A 23,106-nucleotide genomic window follows, 5' to 3' on the forward strand; every position below is an offset into this window, starting at 1 on the left:
CAGCTCGGGACAGAGGGCTCGGCAGCTCGGGACAGAGGGCTCGGCAGCTCGGGACAGAGGGCTCGGGACAGAGGGCTCGGGACAGAGGGGCGGCAGCTCGGGACAGAGGGGCGGCAGCTCGGGACAGAGGGGCGGCAGCTCGGGCGCCTCAGACTCCGGCAGCCCCGGACAGGCGGGAGACTCCGGCAGCCCCGGACAGGCGGGAGACTCCGGCAGCCCCGGACAGGCGGGAGACTCCGGCAGCCCCGGACAGGCGGGAGACTCCGGCAGCCCCGGACAGGCGGGAGACTCCGGCAGCGCCGGACAGGCGGGAGACTCCGGCAGCGCCGGACAGGCGGGACCACCTGTAGGGAGGAGACAGAGAGACAGCCTGGTGCGTGGGGCTGCCACAGGAACCACCAGGCTGGGGAGACCTTCAGGAGGCTTGGTGTTAGGAGGATGCACCTGAAGGACCGGGCTGTGGGGGAGCACTGGAGCTCTGGTGCGCAGCCTTGGCACCACTTCCCCAGGCTGGATAACTACTCTAGCCCGGACCCTCCAGAGTGTAGGCACAGGTTGAACCGGGCTGTGGGTAAGCACGGGAGATCTAGTGCTTACTACGCGCACCTCTCCCTTAGGCTCCACTCCCACATTTGCCCGGCACGAGCAGAGTGCAGGCATAGGACGCACTGCACCCTCCCAGCGCCCCGGAGACACAGCACGCAGAGCCGGCGCAGGATACCCTGGCCCGAAACGGCGTACCGGCGACCAGACACGCTGAGCAGGCACCATACGCCCTGGCTCGATGCCCACACTCGCATGGCACGTTCAGGGGGCTGCCCTATAGTGCATATCGGGCTATGGGCACGTAATGGCGACACCGTGCGCTTTACCGCATAACACGGTGCCTGACCAGTAACGCGCTGCTTATAATAAGTAACGCGCTGCTTAACCCCACACCTCGTCTGCCCCCCCCCCCAAACAAATTGGGGGCTGCCTCTCGTACCTGTCGCGCTGCCATGCTGCCTCCTCATATCGCCGCCGCTCAGCTTTCGCTACCTCCAGCTCTGCTTTGGGGCGGCGATATTCCCCAGCCTGTGCCCAGGGTCCCTCTCCGTTCAATATCTCCTCCCATGTCCAGGAGTCCTGTGATGCTGGCCGCTGTTGTTGCTGCTGCCGTCGCTGTCCTTTACCACGCCGCTTGGTCCTTGGGTGGTGGGTGATTCTGTCACGGTCGTCCTCCTCTTCATCTGAAGAGGAGAGGCGAGATGGATCGGAGGACCAAAATGCGGCGTGGTATGTGTTCATCATTAATAAAGAAAACACTGAACACTGAAACACTATACAAAAACAATAAACAAAATAACAACCGTGAAGCTAATGCGAACTGCGCTGAAACAAGCAATCAACATAGACAATCACCCACAAACAAACAGTGCAACCCAGGTTACCTAAGTATGATTCTCAATCAGAGACAATTAATGACACCTGCCTCTGATTGAGAACCATACTAGGCCGAAACATAGAAATCCCCAAATCATAGAAAAACAAACATAGACTGCCCACCCCAACTCACGCCCTGACCATACTAAATAATGACAAAATAAAGGTCAGAACATGACAACCATAGGCAGACCTGGCTCTCGAGAGAAGACAGGCTATGTGCCCACTGCCCACAAAATGAGGTAGAAACTGAGCTGCACTTCCTAACCTCCTGGCAAATGTATGACCACATTAGAGAGACATATTTTTCCCACAGATCACACAGACCCACAAATCATTTGAAAACAAATCAAACATTGATAAACTCCCATGACTCTTAGGCAAAATGCAGCAGTGTGCAAACACAGCGGCAAGATGTGTGGCCTGTTGCCATGAGAAAAGCGCAACCCATAAACAGCATTGTAAATATAACCTATACATTTATATTTATTTATTTTCTCTTTCATACTTAAACTATTTGCACATTGTTACAACACTGTACATAGCCAATAATATAACATTTGAAATGTCTATTTTTTTAAAACTTTTGTGAGTGTAATGTTTACTGATTTGTTTATTCTTCTTGTAATTTCCCTTTTGTTTGTTGTCTATTCCACTTGCTTTGGCAATGTAAATATATATGTTTCCCATGCCAATAAAGCACTTTGGAGAGAGGAAGAGAGGTAATCCCATTGTAACTACTTCCAGGGCCCAAGCTACCCCCCTCTGGGTTTTGGTTGACCTGTTTTCTATTGAAATATGCCGAGAGGTGTTGTGTCTCCCTGTTTGCCCCCCTACTTCCTCTATCTATCCTGCAGTCGCAGTGTGTCACTGAGTACCTTCAGACACGAGATGAGACGCATACACACAGGGGGCACATACACATTTCCACGCATGCAGTGAGGAACACATACATACACAATCCATATTATGCAATGCACACACACACACACACACACATATATATATATATATATATATATATATATATATATATATATAAAAATATATATATATATATATATATATATATATATATATATATATATATATATATATATATATATATATATATATATATATAAAAACACCCCTCTTCATTGCTTCCCTCTAAGATTGGGTTTGTAAACTTGAGGTGGAAGCTGAGATTGGAGTAAATCAGTGTTGATTTGTTGGGCCTTCGCTGGGGCTGGGGAGACTGGGAGGGGGGTAGATGGGAGAAGGAGGAGGCAGGCACAGCTCTAATGGACCCGACACACCCATAGTCATGCACCAGGAGGAGAGACAACGGCAGGGTCTCACCATGTCACCACACACACACAGTTATGCGCCGCCGCCTGTGGTTGTTTGTGTTGGGAAATGTCATTATCTTTGCCTATGTGTTCATGTGCACAAATCTGTCTGTTTATGTGTGAGTGTAAGCGTATGTACTATGTAAATATACAGCATCTGTGTGCTTGCATCGCCAGCAGCTTGTATTGGTCAGCGTGTGTGTGCGTGTGTGGGAGCAGCCAAGATAGGGTTGAGCCTTCTGTGTTGATGTAGAGGCTAATGCATGCCCTTGCAGGCGGCCAGTCCTTCTCGTCCTCCACATTAGTGGACAAATCACCCTGATTAAGCCACTGATAAAGCCTTCCGACAGGGACCACACAACCTAGCCCTCCCTTTCAGCCAGCCCCCAAGTGTGGCCCTGCTTTCTCCACTCTGCACTTAACCATATCAATCGAGGGACACTTAAGTATGTCATTACCGTCACGCCGTCAGAAATGCCACAAAGACATGCTCAGCTCCGAAACCACATTAACAATGTTCCAAGAGAACTAATGACAACAAACGACCTGACGTTCACTCATTTTCACTTGTCTAGGTAACGCTTTCTCGTCCCCTCCATCTGTTTTCCCCTTCTTCTGCTAATCGGCTCAATTAAAGAGCATCTCCATTTTCAATTTCATGCTCGTTCTGTTGAGTGCCAGGGGGCGGCTAGCCTATTATCGAGTAGGCTGGCTCCCGTTGTAGGTATTCATGTTTCTATTGGCTGTTGTGGAGCCATGGCTGACGATATTCAAAGTGAACGGAGATGAAATTTTCTCCTTTAATATATCCAAGAGGACGGGCTGTCCACTGGTGTTCCATCCAATTAGTGTCTCATGCTCTTTGTCAGAAGTCCTCACTTGAGAAGACATTGATAGAAAATCAGGTGCTTTCTGGAAACAACATCCCACTAGTGATTTCTTTACTGTTCGATGAGAAGGGATCTCAATGTAGGGTATTGCAGGGTAATGTAGTGTATTGTGGGGAAATGTAGGATAATGCATGGTAATGTAGTGTGTTGCATCTTCAAATGGAGTGAAGCACATTTTCTCCAAATAGGCACTGACACACTGTACTGTAATGTTCCTGAACTCAGTTGTTTTTTGTTCCCTAAACTACCAAGCCTCAAGACATCAAAAAGTACAGCTAACTTCTAAGTCAACATTCTATACTATCTATACACCTATACTATCTATACACCTATACTATCTGCTCTGTACACCAATACCATTTGCTCTGTACACCTATACCATCTGCTCTATACACCTATACTATCTATACACCTATACTATCTGCTTTGTACACCTATACTATCTGCTTTGTACACCTATACTATCTGCTTTGTACACCTATACTATCTGCTTTGTACACCTATACTATCTGCTCTGTACACCTATACTATCTATACACCTATACCATCTGCTTTGTACACCTATACTATCTGCTCTATACACCTATACTATCTGCTCTGTACACCTATACCATCTGCTCTGTACACCTATACCATCTGCTCTGTACACCTATACCATCTGCTCTGTACACCTATACTATCTGCTCTATACACCTATACTATCTATACACCTATACCATCTGCTTTGTACACCTATACTATCTGCTCTATACACCTATACTATCTATACACCTAGACCATCTGCTTTGTACACCTATACTATCTGCTCTATATACCTATACTATCTATACACCTATACTATCTGCTCTGTGCACCTCTACTATCTGCTCTGTACACCTATACTATCTGCTCTATACACCTCTATCTGCTCTGTACACCTCTACTATCTATACACCTATACTATCTGCTCTGTACACCAATACCATTTGCTCTGTACCCCCATATACCATCTGCTCTATACACCTATACTATCTATACACCTATACTATCTGCTTTGTACACCTATACTATCTGCTTTGTACACCCATACTATCTGCTTTGTACACCTATACTATCTGCTTTGTACACCTATACTATCTGCTTTGTACACCTATACTATCTGCTTTGTACACCTATACTATCTGCTCTATACACCTATACTATCTATACACCTATACTATCTGCTTTGTACACCTATACTATCTGCTCTGTACACCTATACTATCTATACACCTATACCATCTGCTTTGTACACCTATACTATCTGCTCTATACACCTATACTATCTGCTCTGTACACCTATACCATCTGCTCTGTACACCTATACCATCTGCTCTGTACACCTATACCATCTGCTCTGTACACCTATACTATCTGCTCTATACACCTATACTATCTGCTCTGTACACCTATACCATCTGCTCTGTACACCTATACCATCTGCTCTGTACACCTATACCATCTGCTCTGTACACCTATACTATCTGCTCTATACACCTATACTATCTGCTTTGTACACCTATACTATCTGCTCTATACACCTATACTATCTATACACCTAGACCATCTGCTTTGTACACCCATACTATCTGCTTTGTACACCTATACTATCTGCTTTGTACACCTATACTATCTGCTCTGTACACCTATACTATCTGCTCTGTACACCTATACTATCTATACACCTATACCATCTGCTTTGTACACCTATACTATCTGCTCTATACACCTATACTATCTGCTCTGTACACCTATACCATCTGCTCTGTACACCTATACCATCTGCTCTGTACACCTATACCATCTGCTCTGTACACCTATACCATCTGCTCTGTACACCTATACCATCTGCTCTGTACACCTATACCATCTGCTCTGTACACCTATACTATCTGCTCTATACACCTATACTATCTATACACCTACACCTACCATCTGCTTTGTACACTGCTATACTATCTGCTTTGTACACCTATACTATCTGCTTTGTACACCTATACTATCTGCTCTGTACACCTCTACTATCTGCTCTGTACACCTCTACTATCTATACACCTATACTATCTGCTCTGTACACCAATACCATTTGCTCTGTACACCTATACCATCTGCTCTATACACCTATACTATCTATACACCTATACTATCTGCTTTGTACACCTATACTATCTGCTTTGTACACCTATACTATCTGCTTTGTACACCTATACTATCTGCTTTGTACACCTATACTATCTGCTTTGTACACCTATACTATCTGCTTTGTACACCTATACTATCTGCTTTGTACACCTATACTATCTGCTTTGTACACCTATACTATCTGCTCTGTACACCTATACTATCTGCTCTGTACACCTATACTATCTATACACCTATACCATCTGCTTTGTACACCTATACTATCTGCTCTATACACCTATACTATCTGCTCTGTACACCTATACCATCTGCTCTGTACACCTATACCATCTGCTCTGTACACCTATACCATCTGCTTTGTACACCTATACTATCTGCTCTATACACCTATACTATCTGCTCTGTACACCTATACCATCTGCTCTGTACACCTATACCATCTGCTCTGTACACCTATACCATCTGCTCTGTACACCTATACTATCTGCTCTATACACCTATACTATCTGCTTTGTACACCTATACTATCTGCTCTATACACCTATACTATCTATACACCTAGACCATCTGCTTTGTACACCTATACTATCTGCTTTGTACACCTATACTATCTGCTTTGTACACCTATACTATCTGCTCTGTACACCTATACTATCTGCTCTGTACACCTATACTATCTATACACCTATACCATCTGCTTTGTACACCTATACTATCTGCTCTATACACCTATACTATCTGCTCTGTACACCTATACCATCTGCTCTGTACACCTATACCATCTGCTCTGTACACCTATACCATCTGCTCTGTACACCTATACCATCTGCACCTATACTGTACACCTATACCATCTGCTCTGTACACCTATACCATCTGCTCTGTACACCTATACCATCTGCTCTGTACACCTATACCATCTGCTCTGTACACCTATACTATCTGCTCTATACACCTATACTATCTGCTTTGTACACCTATACTACCTGCTCTATACACCTATACTATCTATACACCTAGACCATCTGCTTTGTACACCTATACTATCTGCTCTATATACCTATACTATCTATACACCTAAACTATCTGCTCTGTGCACCTCTACTATCTGCTCTGTACACCTATACTATCTGCTCTATACACCTCTACTATCTGCTCTGTACACCTCTACTATCTATACACCTATACTATCTGCTCTGTACACCAATACCATTTGCTCTGTACACCTATACCATCTGCTCTATACACCTATACTATCTATACACCTATACTATCTGCTTTGTACACATATACTATCTGCTTTGTACACCTATATCTGCTCTGTACTATCTGCTTTGTACACCTATACTATCTGCTTTGTACACCTATACTATCTGCTTTGTACACCTATACTATCTGCTCTGTACACCTATACTATCTGCTCTGTACACCTATACTATCTATACACCTAAACCATCTGCTGTTGTACATCTGCTCTATACACCTATACCATCTGCTCTGTACACCTATACCATCTGCTCTGTACACCTATACCATCTGCTCTGTACACCTATACCATCTGCTCTGTACACCTATACCATCTGCTCTGTACACCTATACCATCTGCTCTGTACACCTATACTATCTGCTCTGTACACCTATACTATCTGCTCTGTACACCTATACTATCTGCTCTGTACACCTATACTATCTGCTTTGTACACCTATACTATCTGCTCTATACACCTATACTATCTATACACCTAGACCATCTGCTTTGTACACCTATACTATCTGCTCTGTACACCTATACTATCTATACACCTATACCATCTGCTTTGTACACCTATACTATCTGCTCTATACACCTATACTATCTGCTCTGTACACCTATACCATCTGCTTTGTACACCTATACTATCTGCTCTATATACCTATACTATCTATACACCTAAACTATCTGCTCTGTGCACCTCTACTATCTGCTCTGTACACCTATACTATCTGCTCTATACACCTCTACTATCTGCTCTGTACACCTCTACTATCTATACACCTATACTATCTGCTCTGTACACCTACTCTATCTGCTCTGTACACCTACTCTATCTGCTCTGTACACCTATACTATCTACTCTGTACACCTATACTATCTGCTTTGTACACATATACTATCTGCTCTGTACACCTATACTATCTGCTCTGTATACCTATACTATCTGCTTTGTACACCTATACTATCTGCTTTGTACACCTATACTATCTGCTCTGTACACCTATACTATCTGCTCTGTACACCTATACTATCTATACACCTATACCATCTGCTTTGTACACCTATACTATCTGCTCTGTACACCTATACCATCTGCTCTGTACACCTATACCATCTGCTCTGTACACCTATACCATCTGCTTTGTACACCTATACTATCTGCTCTTGTACACCTAAACTCTGTCTGCAGTGACACCTATACCATCTGCTCTGTACACCTATACCATCTGCTCTGTACACCTATACCATCTGCTCTGTACACCTATACTATCTGCTTTGTACACCTATACTATCTGCTCTATACACCTATACTATCTATACATCTAGACCATCTGCTTTGTACACCTATACTATCTGCTTTGTACACCTATACTATCTGCTCTGTACACCTATACTATCTGCTCTGTACACCTATACTATCTATACACCTATACCATCTGCTTTGTACACCTATACTATCTGCTCTATACACCTATACTATCTGCTCTGTACACCTATACCATCTGCTCTGTACACCTATACCATCTGCTCTGTACACCTATACCATCTGCTCTGTACACCTATACCATCTGCTCTGTACACCTATACTATCTGCTCTATACACCTATACTATCTATACACCTATACCATCTGCTTTGTACACCTATACTATCTGCTCTATACACCTATACTATCTATACACCTAGACCATCTGCTTTACTATCTGCTCTACACCTATACTATCTGCTCTATATACCTATACTATCTATACACCTATACTATCTGCTCTGTGCACCTCTACTATCTGCTCTGTACACCTATACTATCTGCTCTATACACCTCTATCTGCTCTGTACACCTCTACTATCTATACACCTATACTATCTGCTTTGTACACCTATACCAACTGCTCTGTACACCTATACTATCTGCTCTATACACCTATACTATCTGCTTTGTACACCTATACTATCTGCTTTGTACACCTATACTATCTGCTCTGTACACCTATACTATCTGCTCTGTACACCTATACTATCTATACACCTAAACCATCTGCTTTGTACACCTATACTATCTGCTCTATACACCTATACCATCTGCTCTGTACACCTATACCATCTGCTCTGTACACCTATACTATCTGCTTTGTACACCTATACTATCTGCTCTGTACACCTATACCATCTGCTCTGTACACCTATACCATCTGCTCTGTACACCTATACCATCTGCTCTGTACACCTATACTATCTATACACCTAAACCATCTGCTTTGTACACCTATACTATCTGCTTTGTACACCTATACTATCTGCTCTGTACACCTATACTATCTGCTCTGTACACCTATACTATCTATACACCTAAACCATCTGCTTTGTACACCTATATCTATCTGCTCTATACACCTATACCATCTGCTCTGTACACCTATACCATCTGCTCTGTACACCTATACTATCTGCTCTGTACACCTATACTATCTGCTCTGTACACCTATACCATCTGCTCTGTACACCTATACCATCTGCTCTGTACACCTATACTATCTGCTCTGTACACCTATACTATCTGCTTTGTACACCTATACTATCTGCTCTATACACCTATACTATCTATACACCTAGACCATCTGCTTTGTACACCTATACTATCTGCTCTATATACCTATACTATCTATACACCTATACTATCTGCTCTGTGCACCTCTACTATCTGCTCTGTACACCTATACTATCTGCTCTATACACCTATACTATCTGCTCTGTACACCTATACTATCTGCTCTGTACACCTATACTATCTGCTCTGTACACCTATACTATCTGCTCTGTACACCTATTCTATCTGCTCTGTACACCTATACTATCTGCTCTGTACACCTATACTATCTGCTCTGTACACCTATACTATCTGCTCTGTACACCTATACTATCTGCTCTGTACACCTATACTATCTGCTCTGTACACCTATACTATCTGCTCTGTACACCTATACTATCTGCTCTGTACACCTATACTATCTGCTCTGTACACCTATACTATCTGCTCTGTACACCTATACTATCTGCTCTGTACACCTATACTATCTGCTCTGTACACCTATACTATCTGCTCTGTACACCTATACTATCTATACGCCCAGACTATCTGTTAGAGGTCGACCAATTAATCGGAATGGCTAATCAATTAGGGCCGATTTCAAGTTTTCATAACAATCGGAAATCGGTATTTTTGATCGCAGATTATATTTTTTATTTATTTAACCTTTATTTAACCATGCAAGTCAGTTTAGAACACATTCTTATTTTCAATGACGGCCTAGGAATGGTGGGTTAACTGCCTCGTTCAGGGGCAGAACGACAGATTTTCACCTTGTCAGCTCGGGGGATTCAACCTTGCAACCTTACAGTTAACTACTCCAACGCTCTAACCACCTGCCTCTCATTGCACAACACGAGGAGCCTGCCTGTTGCGCGAATGCGGTATGCCAAGGTAAGTTGCTAGCTAGCATTAAACTTATCTTATAAAAAACAATCAATCAATCATAATCACTAGTTAACTACACATGGTTGATGATATTACTAGTTTATCTAGCGTGTCCTGCGTTGCATATAATCGATGCGGTGCATATCGTTGCTCCAATGTGTACCTAACCATGAACATCAATGCCTTTCTTAAAATCAATTCACATGAGTATGTATTTTTAAACCTGCATATTTAGCTAAAATAAATCCAGGTTAGCAGGCAATATTAACCAGGTGAAATTGTGTCACTTCTCTTGCGTTCATTGCACGCAGAGTCGGTGTATATGCAACAGTTTAGGCCGCCTAATTTGCCAGAATTTTACGTAAAAATGACATAACATTGAAGGTTGTGCAATGTAACAGGAAAATTTAGACTAATGGATGCCACCCGTTAGATAAAATACGGAACGATTCCGTATTTCACTGAAAGAATAAATGTCTTGTTTTCGAGATGATACTTTCCGGATTCAACCATATTAATGACCTAAGGCTCGTTTTTCTGTGTGTTACTATGTTATAACTAAGTCTATAATGTGATAGAGCAGTTTGACTGAGCGATGGTAGGCACCAGCAGGCTCATACGCATCCATTCAAACAGAACTTTTGTGCGTTTTGCCAGCAGCTCTTCGTTGTGCGTCAAGCATTGTGCTGTTTATGACTTCAAGCCTATCAACTCCCGAGATTAGGCTCGTGTAACCGATGTGACATGGCTAGCTAGTTAGCGTGGTACGCACTAATAGCATTTCAAACGTCACTCGCTCTGAGACTTGGAGTAGTTGTTCCCCTTGCTCTGCATGGGTAACGCTGCTTCGAGGGTGGCTAACCTCACACTCAACGTCAACAAAACTAAGGAGATGATTGTGGACTTCAGGAAACAGCAGAGGGAACACCCCCCCCCCATCCACATCGATGGAACAGTAGTGGAGAGGGTAGCAAGTTTTAAGTTCCTCGGCATACACATCACAGACAAACTGAATTGGTCCACTCACACAGACAGCATCGTGAGGAAGGCGCAGCAGCGCCTCTTCAACCTCAGGAGGCTGAAGAAATTCGGCTTGTCACCAAAAGCACTCACAAACTTCTACAGATGCACAATCGAGAGCATCCTGGCGGGCTGTATCACCACCTGGTATGGCAACTGCACCGCCCTCAACCGTAAAGCTCTCCAGAGGGTAGTGAGGTCTGCACAACGCATCACCGGGGCAAACTACCTGCCCTCCAGGACACCTACACCACCCGATGCTACAGGAAGGCCATAAAGATCATCAAGGACATCAACCACCCGAGCCACTGCCTGTTCACCCCGCTGTCATCCAGAAGGCGAGGTCAGTACAGGTGCATCAAAGCTGGGACCGAGAGACTGAAAAACAGCTTCTATCTCAAGGCCATCAGACTGTTAAACAGCCACCACTAACATTGAGTGGCTACTGCCAACACACTGTCAATGACACTGACTCTACTCCAGCCACTTTAATCATGGGAATTGATGGGAAATGATGAAAATATATCACTAGCCACTTTTAACAATGCTACCTTATATAATGTTACTTACCCTACATTATTCATCTCATATGCATACGTAGATACTGTACTCTATATCATCGACTGCATCCTTATGTAATACATGTATCACTAGCCACTTTAACTACGCCACTTGGTTTACATACTCATCTCATATGTATATACTGTACTCGATATCATCTACTGTATCTTGCCTATGCTGCTCTGTACCATCACTCATTCATATATCCTTATGTACATATTCTTTATCCCCTTACACTGTGCATAAGACAGTAGTTTTTTGGGAATTGTTAGTTAGATTACTTGTTCGTTATTACTGCATTGTCGGAACTAGAAGCACAAGCATTTCGCTACACTCGCATTAACATCTGCTAACCATGTGTATGTGACAAATAAAATTTGATTTGATTTGTTGTCGTTGTGTTCCCGGTTCGAGCCCAGGGAGGAGCGAGGAGAGGGACTGAAGCTATACTGTTACACTGGCAACACTAAAGTGCCTATAAGAACATCCAATAGTCAAAGGTTAATGAAATACAAATGGTATAGAGAGAAATAGTCCTATAATTCCTATAATAACTACAACCTAAATCTTCTTACCTAGGAATATTGAAGACTCATGTTAAAAGGAACCACCAGCTTTCATATGTTCTCATGTTCTGAGCAAGGAACTTAAATGTTAGCTTTCTTACATGGCACATATTGCACTTTTACTTTCTTCTCCAACACTTTGTTTATGCATTATTTAAACCAAATTGAACATGTTTCATTATTTATTTGAGGCTAAATTGATTTTATTGATGTATTATATTAAGTTAAAATAAGTGTTCATTCAGTATTGTTGTAATTGTCATTATTACAAATACATTTTAAAAGTTGGCCGATTAATCGGCTGCGACTTTTTTGGTCCTTCAAAAATCGGTATCGGTGTCGGCGTTGAAAAATCATAATCGGTCGACCTCTACCATATATACGCCTAGACTATCTATACTCATATACTATCTACTGTAAACGTCTGTACAATCTAAACACCTATACTATCTACACACCCATATTATCTATTGTAATCATCTATATTAACTATACACCATTGCTAACAATACACCATTACTAACTATACACCTGCACTGTCTAAACAGCTATGCTATCTATACACCTTTACTATCTACTGTATACACCTATTCACTCTACACACCTATATTATTTATTGTAAACATCTATACTAAGTATACACTGTTACTAACTGTACACCTGTACTGTCTATACACCTGCACTGTCTATACAGCGATGCTATCTACTGTATACATCTATACTGTCTATGCAACTGCATCTCTATACACCTATACAATCTACTGTAAACACCTGTACTATATATACACCTATACTATCTACTGTAAACACCTATACTACCTATGTCTAGACTATAAGCCAAAACTATCTATACGCCTATATCTACTGTAAACGTCTGTATACACCTATAATATCTACTGTATACACCTACAGTATATCTATACACCTATAGTAACTATACGCCTATACTATATATACTCCTTTGCTATCTATACACCTATGCTATCTACTGTAAATATCTATACTATCTATACACCTGTACTCTTTATACAAATATACTTTCTCCACTCCTATACTGTCTAAACACCTGTACTGTCTCTACACCTATTGTATACACCTACTGTATACACCTATACTATCTAATATATACACCTATACTATCTACACACCTATACTATCTACTGTAAATACCTATACTATCGATACACCTGTACTATCTATACTATACACTACCTGTCAAAAGTTTGGGGTCACTTATGTATTTGTTTTTGAAAGGAAATCACATTTTCTGTCCATTAAAATAACATCAAATTGATAAAAAATACAGCGTAGACATTGTTGGTGTTGTAAATGACTATTGTAGATGGAAACTTATGATTGTACGCCTACGTAGATATTACAGAGGCCCATTATCAGCAACCATCACTCCTGTGTTCCAATGGCACGTTGTGGTAGCTAATCCAAGTTTATCATTTTAAAAGGCTAATTGATCATTAGAAAACCATATTTTAATTATGTTAGCACAGCTGCAAACTGTTGTGCTGATTAATTAAGAAGCAATTAAACTGGCCTTCTTTAGACTAGTTGAGTATCTGGATCATCGGCATTTGTGGGTTTGATTACAGGCTCAAAATGGCCAGAAACCAAAAACTTTCTTCAGAAACTCGTCAGTCTATTCTTGTTCTGAGAAATTAAGGCTATTCCATGCAAGAAATTGCAATGTATTCGATGCTTAAGTACTCTAAAGTGTTACATTGCTTACTCAAAACAGCAGTACAGTGTTTCTTCATCAACATCTTTATGCCTTCTTTAATAAAATAACTTGGAAAAAAGGACATTCAAATGTGTATGTTTATATTTCACTTCATTTCCATATGGGTATTGTTTAGACAAGAATTATAAAATTATGGTACAGAAATGTTATGCTCTTTAGTGTAACCTTTATTTAACTAGGCAAGTCCATTATGAACAAATTCTTATTTACAAGGACAGCCTACTTCTTCCTCCCCAATGGGGATTTGAACCCCATTCTCCCGCGTGCCCCGCATTCTGTAGTACAGGCATGGCCTGCTCTCCCTTATGTAAGGAATTAGGCACTTTCCCATGTTTACTACAATATGTATTGTAGACTGCACAGGAGCCTAATAAACACATTTCGTTAATAAAATAATGATAAAAAATACTCTTTCAATATGCAGTTGTACAGCGCCATATTTTCCATTCCATTCTAACGGAAACCCTGAGGGTTTCATTTTTCATGGAATAGGAACACCATAATATTATTCAAATGAATTTAACTTCTTGCGACTAGCAATCCCATATCCGGGAGCGTAATCATAGCCTCAAGCGCATTACCATAACGCAACTTTTCCTATTCATGAAAATCGCAAATGAAATGAAATAAATATATTCAAACACAAGCTTAGCCTTTTGTTAACAACACTGTCATCTCAGATTTTCAAAATATGCGTTACAGCCAACGCTAGACAAGCATTTGTGTAAGTTTATCATGGCATAATGCTATGCTAGGCTCTGCTGTCAGCAGGCAACATTTTCACGAAAATAAGAAAAGCAACCAAATTAAATAATTTACCTTTGAAGAACTTCAGATGCTTTCACTCAGGAGACTCCCAGTTAGATAGCAAATGTTCCTTTTTTCCAAAAATATTATTTTTGTAGGCGAAATAGCTCCCGTTTGTTCATCCTGCTTGAGAAATCGACCGAAAAATACTTCAACTATAACGTCGACAGAAACACGGCAAACGTTTAGGATCCATCCTCAAGGTGTTTTTAACATATGTATTCGATAATACATCCGTCGAGGCAGTTGGTTTCTCATAAGAAGCGATTGGAAAAATGGCTACCTCAGTATTTTAGGCAAGGTTTTCTGCGGGAGACACCATGTGACTACATGGCATATATGGTCCCTTAAAGCCATTCTTCAAGGGAAATGCCTAAAAAGACGTCACAATGCTGTAGACACCTTGGGGAAAACGTGGAAAATGTAAGCTCATTCGTAGCTCATTCACAGCCATATAAGGAGTCATTGGCATGAGGCGGTTTCAAAAAATGTGGCACTTCCTGATTGGATTTTTATCTAGGTTTTGCCTGTAAAGATCAGTTCTGTGGCACTCAGACAATATCTTTGCAGTTTTGGAAACGTCAGAGTGTTTTCTTTCCAAAGCTGTCAATTATATGCATAGTCGAGCATCTTTTCGTGACAAAATATCTTGTTTAAAACGGGAACGTTTTTTCATCCAAAAATTAAAATAGCGCCCCCTATATCGAAGAGGTACCAGTAAAAAGTTTGGAGACACCTACTCATTCCACGATTTGTCTTTTTTACTACACTGCTCAAAAAAATAAAGGGAACACTAAAATAACACATCCTAGATCTGAATACTTTTTTCTTTTCATAGTTGAATGTGCTGACAACAAAATCACACAATTATCAATGGAAATCAAATTTATCAACCCATAGAGGTCTGGATTTGGAGTTACACTCAAACTTAAAGTGGAAAACGACACTACAGGCTGGTCCAACTTTGATGTAATGTCCTTAAAACAAGTTAAAATGAGGCTCAGTAGTGTGTGTGGCCTCCACGTGCCTGTATGACCTCCCTACAACGCCTGGGCATGCTCCTGATGAGGTGGCGGATGGTTTCCTGAGGGATCTCCTCTCAGACCTGGACTAAAGCATCCGCCAACTCCTGGACAGTCTGTGGTGCAATGTGGCGTTGGTGGATGGAGAGAGACATGATGTCCCATATGTGCTCAATTGGGTTCAGGTCTGGGGAACGGGCGGGCCAGTCCATAGCATCAATGCCTTCCTCTTGCAAGAACTGCTGACACTCCAGCCACATGAGGTCTAGCATTGTCTTGCATTAGGAGGAACCTAGGGCCAACCGCACCAGCATATGGTCTCACAAGGGGTCTGAGGATCTCATCTTGGTACCTAATGGCAGTCAGGCTACCTCTGGCGAGCACATGGAGGGCTGTGCGGCCCCCCAAAGAAATGCCACCCCACACCATGACTGACCCACCGCCAAACCGGTCATGCTGGAGGATGTTGCAGGTAGCAGAACGTTCTCCACGGCGTCTCCAGACTGTCACCTCTGTCACATGTGCTCAGTGTGAATCTGCTTTCATCTGTGAAGAGCACAGGGCGCCAGTGGCGAATTTGCCAATCTTGGTGTTCTCTGGCAAATGAAAAACGTCCTGCACAGTGTTGGGCTGTAAGCACAACCCCCACCTGTGGACGTCGGGCCCTCATACCATCCTCATGGAATCTGTTTCTGACTGTTTGAGCAGACACATGCACATTTGTGGCCTGCTGGAGGTCATTTTGCAGGGCTTTGGCAGTGCTCCTCCTGCTCCTCCTTGCACAAAGGCGGAGGTAGCGGTCCTGCTGCTGGGTTGTTGCCCTCCTACGGCCTCCTCCACGCCTCCTGATGTACTGGCCTGTCTCCTGGTAGCGCCTCCATGCTCTGGACACTACGCTGACCGACACAGCAAACCTTCTTGCCACAGCTCGCATTGATGTCCCATCCTGGATGAGCTGCACGACCTGAGCCACTTGTGTGGGTTGTAGACTCCGTCTTATGCTACCACTAGAGTGAAAGCACCGCCAGCATTCAAAAGTGACCAAAACATCAACCAGGAAGCATAGGAACTGAGAAGTGGACTGTGGTCCCCACCTGCAGAACCACTCCTTTATTTAGGGTGTCTTGTTAATTGCCTATAATTTCCACCCGTTGTCTATTCCATTTGCACAACAGCATGTTAAATTTATTGTCAATCAAATCAAATCAAATTTTATTTGTCACATACACATGGTTAGCAGATGTTAATGCGAGTGTAGCGAAATGCTTGTGCTTCTAGTTCCGACAATGCAGTAATAACCAACAAGTAATCTTAACTAACAATTCCAAAATTACTGTCTTATACACACAAGTGTAAGGGGATAAAGAATATGTACATAAAGATATACAGTGCCTTGCGAAAGTATTCGGCCCCCTTGAACTTTGAGACCTTTTGCCACATTTCAGGCTTCAAACATAAAGATATAAAACTGTATTTTTTTGTGAAGAATCAACAACAAGTGGGACACAATCATGAAGTGGAACGACATTTATTGGATATTTCAAACTTTTTTAACAAATCAAAAACTGAAAAATTGGGCGTGCAAAATTATTCAGCCCCCTTAAGTTAATACTTTGTAGCACCACCTTTTGCTGCGGTTACAGCTGTAAGTCGCTTGGGGTATGTCTCTATCAGTTTTTCACATCGAGAGACTGAATTTTTTTCCCATTCCTCCTTGCAAAACAGCTCGAGCTCAGTGAGGTTGGATGGAGAGCATTTGTGAACAGCAGTTTTCAGTTCTTTCCACAGATTCTCGATTGGATTCAGGTCTGGACTTTGACTTGGCCATTCTAACACCTGGATATGTTTATTTTTGAACCATTCCATTGTAGATTTTGCTTTATGTTTTGGATCATTGTCTTGTTGGAAGACAAATCTCCGTCCCAGTCTCAGGTCTTTTGCAGACTCCATCAGGTTTTCTTCCAGAATGGTCCTGTATTTGGCTCCATCCATCTTCCCATCAATTTTAACCATCTTCCCTGTCCCTGCTGAAGAAAAGCAGGCCCAAACCATGATGCTGCCACCACCATGTTTGACAGTGGGGATGGTGTGTTCAGGGTGATGAGCTGTGTTGCTTTTACGCCAAACATAACATTTTGCATTGTTGCCAAAAAGTTCAATTTTGGTTTCATCTGGCCAGAGCACCTTCTTCCACATGTTTGGTGTGTCTCCCAGGTGGCTTGTGGCAAACTTTAAACAACACTTTTTATGGATATCTTTAAGAAATCCCACTCTTTCTTCTTCCCACTCTTCCATAAAGGCCAGATTTGTGCAATATACGACTGATTGTTGTCCTATGGACAGAGTCTCCCACCTCAGCTGTAGATCTCTGCAGTTCATCCAGAGTGATCATGGGCCTCTTGGCTGCATCTCTGATCAGTCTTCTCCTTGTATGAGCTGAAAGTTTAGAGGGACGGCCAGGTCTTGGTAGATTTGCAGTGGTCTGATACTCCTTCCATTTCAATATCATCGCTTGCACAGTGCTCCTTGGGATATTTAAAGCTTGGGAAATCTTTTTGTATCCAAATCCAGCTTTAAACTTCTTCACAACAGTATCTCGGACCTGCCTGGTGTGTTCCTTGTTCTTCATGATGCTCTCTGCGCTTTTAACGGACCTCTGAGACTATCACAGTGCAGGTGCATTTATACGGAGACTTGATTACACACAGGTGGATTGTATTTATCATCATTAGTCATTTAGGTCAACATTGGATCATTCAGCGATCCTCACTGAACTTCTGGAGAGAGTTTGCTGCACTGAAAGTAAAGGGGCTGAATAATTTTGCACGCCCAATTTTCAGTTTTTGATTTGTTAAAAAAGTTTGAAATATCCAATAAATGTTGTTCCACTTCATGATTGTGTCCCACTTGTTGTTGATTCTTCACCAAAAAATACAGTTTTATATCTTTATGTTTGAAGCCTGAAATGTGGCAAAAGGTCGCAAAGTTCAAGGGGGCCGAATACTTTCGCAAGGCACTGTATGAATGAGTGATGGTACAGAGCGGCATAGGCAAGATACAGTAGATGGTATCGAGTACAGTATATACATATGAGATGAGTATGTAAACAAAGTGGCATAGTTAAAGTGGCTAGTGTTACATGTATTACATAAAGATGCAGTAGATGATGTAGAGTACAGTATATACGTATACATATGAGATGAATAATGTAGGGTATGTAAACATTATATTAGGTAGCATTGTTTAAAGTGGCTAGTGATATATTTTACATAATTTCCCATCAATTCCCATTATTAAAGTGGCTGGAGTTGAGTCAGTGTGTTGGCAGCAGCCACTCAATGTTAGTGGTGGCTGTTTAACAGTCTGATGGCCTTGAGATAGAAGCTGTTTTTCAGTCTCTCGGTCCCAGCTTTGATGCACCTGTACTGACCTCGCCTTCTGGATGATAGCGGGGTGAACAGGCAGTGGCTCGGGTGGTTGTTGTCCTTGATGATCTTTATGGCCTTCCTGTAACATCGGGTGGTGTAGCTGTCCTGGAGGGCAGGTAGTTTGCCCCCCCGGTGATGCGTTGTGCAGACCTCACTACCTTCTGGAGAGCCTTATGGTTGTGGGCGGAGCAGTTGCCGTACCAAGCGGTGATACAGCCCGCCAGGATGCTCTCGATTGTACATCTGTAGAAGTTTGTGAGTGCTTTTGGTGACAAGCCAAATTTCTTCAGGCTCCTGAGGTTGAAGAGGCACTGCTGCGCCTTCTTCACGATGCTGTCTGTGTGGGTGGACCAATTCAGTTTGTCTGTGATGTGTATGCCGAGGAACTTAAAACTTGCTACCATCTCCACTACTGTTCCATCGATGTGGATGGGGGGTGTTCCCTCTGCTGTTTCCTGAAGTCCACAATCATCTCCTTAGTTTTGTTGACGTTGAGTGTGAGGTTATTTTCCTGACACCACACACCGAGGGCCCTCACCTCCTCCCTGTAGGCCGTCTCGTCGTTGTTGGTAATCAAGCCTACCACTGTTGTGTCGTCCGCAAACTTGATGATTGAGTTGGAGCGTGCGTGGCCACGCAGTCGTGGGTGAATAGGGAGTACAGGAGAGGGCTCAGAACGCACCCTTGTGGGGCCCCAGTGTTGAGGATCAGCGGGGTGGAGATGTTGTTGCCTACCCTCACCACCTGGGGGCGGCCTGTCAGGAAGTCCAGTACCCAGTTGCACAGGGCGGGGTCGAGACCCAGGGTCTCGAGCTTGATGACGAGCTTGGAGGGTACTATGGTGTTAAATGCCGAGCTGTAGTCGATGAACAGCATTCTCACATAGGTATTCCTCTTGTGCAGATGGGTTAGGGCAGTGTGCAGTGTGGTTGAGATTGCATCGTCTGTGGACCTATTTGGGCGGTAAGCAAATTGGAGTGGGTCTAGGGTGTCTGGTAGGGTGGAGGTGATATGGTCCTTGACTAGTCTCTCAAAGCACTTCATAATGACGGAAGTGAGTGCTACGGGTCTGTAGTCGTTTAGCTCAATTACCTTAGCTTTCTTGAGAACAGGAACAATGGTGGCCCTGTTGAAGCATGTGGGAACAGCAGACTGGGATAGGGATTGATTGAATATATCCGTAAACACACCAGCCAGCTGGTCTGCGCATGATCTGAGGGCACGGCTGGGGATGCCGTCTGGGCCTGCAGCCTTGCGAGGGTTAACACGTTTAAATGTTTTACTCACCTCGGCTGCAGTGAAGGAGAGGCCGCATGTTTTGGTTGCAGGCCGTGTCAGTGGCACTGTATTGTCCTCAAAGCGGGCAAAAAAGTTATTTAGTCTGCCTGGGAGCAAGACATCCTGGTCCGTGACGGGGCTGGTTTTCTTTTTGTAATCCGTGATTGACTGTAGACCCTGCCACATACCTCTTGTGTCTGAGCCGTTGAATTGAGATTCTACTTTGTCTCTATACTGACGCTTCGCTTGTTGGATTGCCTTGCGGAGGGAATAGCTACACTGTTTGTATTCGGTCATGTTTCCAGTCACCTTGCCCTAATTAAAAGCAGTGGTTCGCGCTTTCAGTTTCACGCAAATGCTGCCATCAATCCACGGTTTCTGGTTTGGGAATGTTTTAATCGTTGCTATGGGAACGACATCTTCAATCACTTTCTAATGAACTCGCACACCGAATCAGCATATTCGTCAATGTTGTTGCCTGACGCAATACGAAAGATATCCCAGTCCACGTGATGGAAGCAGTCTTGGAGTGTGGAATCAGATTGGTCAGACCAGCGTTGAACAGACCTCAGCGTGGGAGCTTCTTGTTTTAGTTTCTGTCTGTAGGCAGGGATCAACCAAATGGAGTTGTGGTCAGCTTTTCCAAAAGGAGGGCGGGGCAAGGCCTTATATGCGTTGCGGAAGTTAGAATAGCAGTGATCCAAGGTTCTGCCAGCCCTGGTTGCGCAATCGATATGCTGATACAATTTAGGGAGTCTTGTTTTCAGATTAGCCTTGTTAAAATCCCCAGCTACAATGAATGCAGCCTCAGGATGTATGGATTCCAGTTTGCAAAGAGTCAAATAAAGTTCGTTCAGAGCCATTGATGTGTCTGCTTGGGGGGAATATATACGGCTGTGATTATAATCGAAGAGAATTCCCTTGGTAGATAATGCGGTCGACATTTGATTGTGAGGAATTCTAAATCAGGTGAACAGATGGACTTGAGTTCCTGTATGCTTTTGTGACCACACCACGTCTCGTTAGCCATAAGGCATACGCCCCCGCCCCTCTTCTTACCAGAAAGATGTTTGTTTCTGTCGGCGCGATGCGTGGAGAAACCAGCTGGCTGCACCGACTCCGATAGCGTCTCTCCAGTGAGCCATGTTTCCGTGAAGCAAAGAATGTTAGTCTCTGATGTCCCTCTGGAATGCTACCCTTGCTCGGATTTCATCAACCTTGTTGTCAAGAGACTGGACATTGGCGAGAAGTATACTGGGGAGTGGTGCACGATGTGCCCGTCTCCGGAGTCTGACCAGAAGACCGCTACGTTTCCCTCTTTTACGAAGTTGTTTTTTGGGGTCGCTGGCTGGGATCCATTCCGTTGTCCTGGGTGAAAGGCAGAACACAGGATCCGCTTCGCGAAAGTCATATTCTTGGTCGTACTAATGGTGAGTTGACGCTGCTCTTATATTCAGTAGTTCTTCTCGACTGTATGTAATGAAACCTATGATGACCTGGGGTACTAATGTAAGAAATAACACGTAATAAAAAACAGAAAACTGCATAGTTTCCTAGGAACGCGAAGCGAGGCGGCCATCTCTGTCGGCGCCGGAAGTTCTCAGTGTTGCTTCCTAAGTGGACAGTTTGATTTCACAGAAGTGTGATTGACTTGGAGTTACATTGTGTTGTTTAAGTGTTCCCTTTATTTTTTTGAGCAGTGTATTTTCTACATTGTAGAATAACAGTGAAGATGTCACAACTATGAAATAACACCGGTCTCCCGCTTGCCCTGCATTCTGTAGTACAGACTTGGCCTGCTCTCCCATATGTAAGGAATTAGGCACTTTCCCATGTTTACTACAGTATGTATTGTAGACTGCACAGTAGCCTAATAAACATATAAACACATTTTGTTTACAAAATAATGATAAAAAATACTCTTTCAAAATGCAGATGTTGATTTAGTTATGGATACAAAACAAATTACTATGGGAATAAATATCACTGATTTACAGAAATATTGGAACAAAGTTGTCTAATGAAGGCAAACAATTTAGAATCTTCCAATCCTGTAGCCTACTCCCGATCGTCATGTTGTACATCGCCATATTTTCCATTTCATCCTAACAGAAACCCTGAGGGTCTTGTTTTTCATTTTTC

The 23,106-nt window shown here is 42.9% G+C and overlaps 1 protein-coding gene across 8 annotated transcripts in view; it reads left to right on the forward strand.

Annotated features, from left to right (window-relative positions):
• cadps2 (Ca++-dependent secretion activator 2) overlaps positions 1-23,106 on the forward strand; it is a 274,943-nt gene that overhangs the window by 230,373 nt on the left and 21,464 nt on the right. The window lies entirely within an intron of this gene.

Source organism: Oncorhynchus tshawytscha, linkage group LG01, assembly GCF_018296145.1.
Source record: "Oncorhynchus tshawytscha isolate Ot180627B linkage group LG01, Otsh_v2.0, whole genome shotgun sequence".
Classification (NCBI taxonomy): Eukaryota; Metazoa; Chordata; class Actinopteri; order Salmoniformes; family Salmonidae; genus Oncorhynchus; species Oncorhynchus tshawytscha.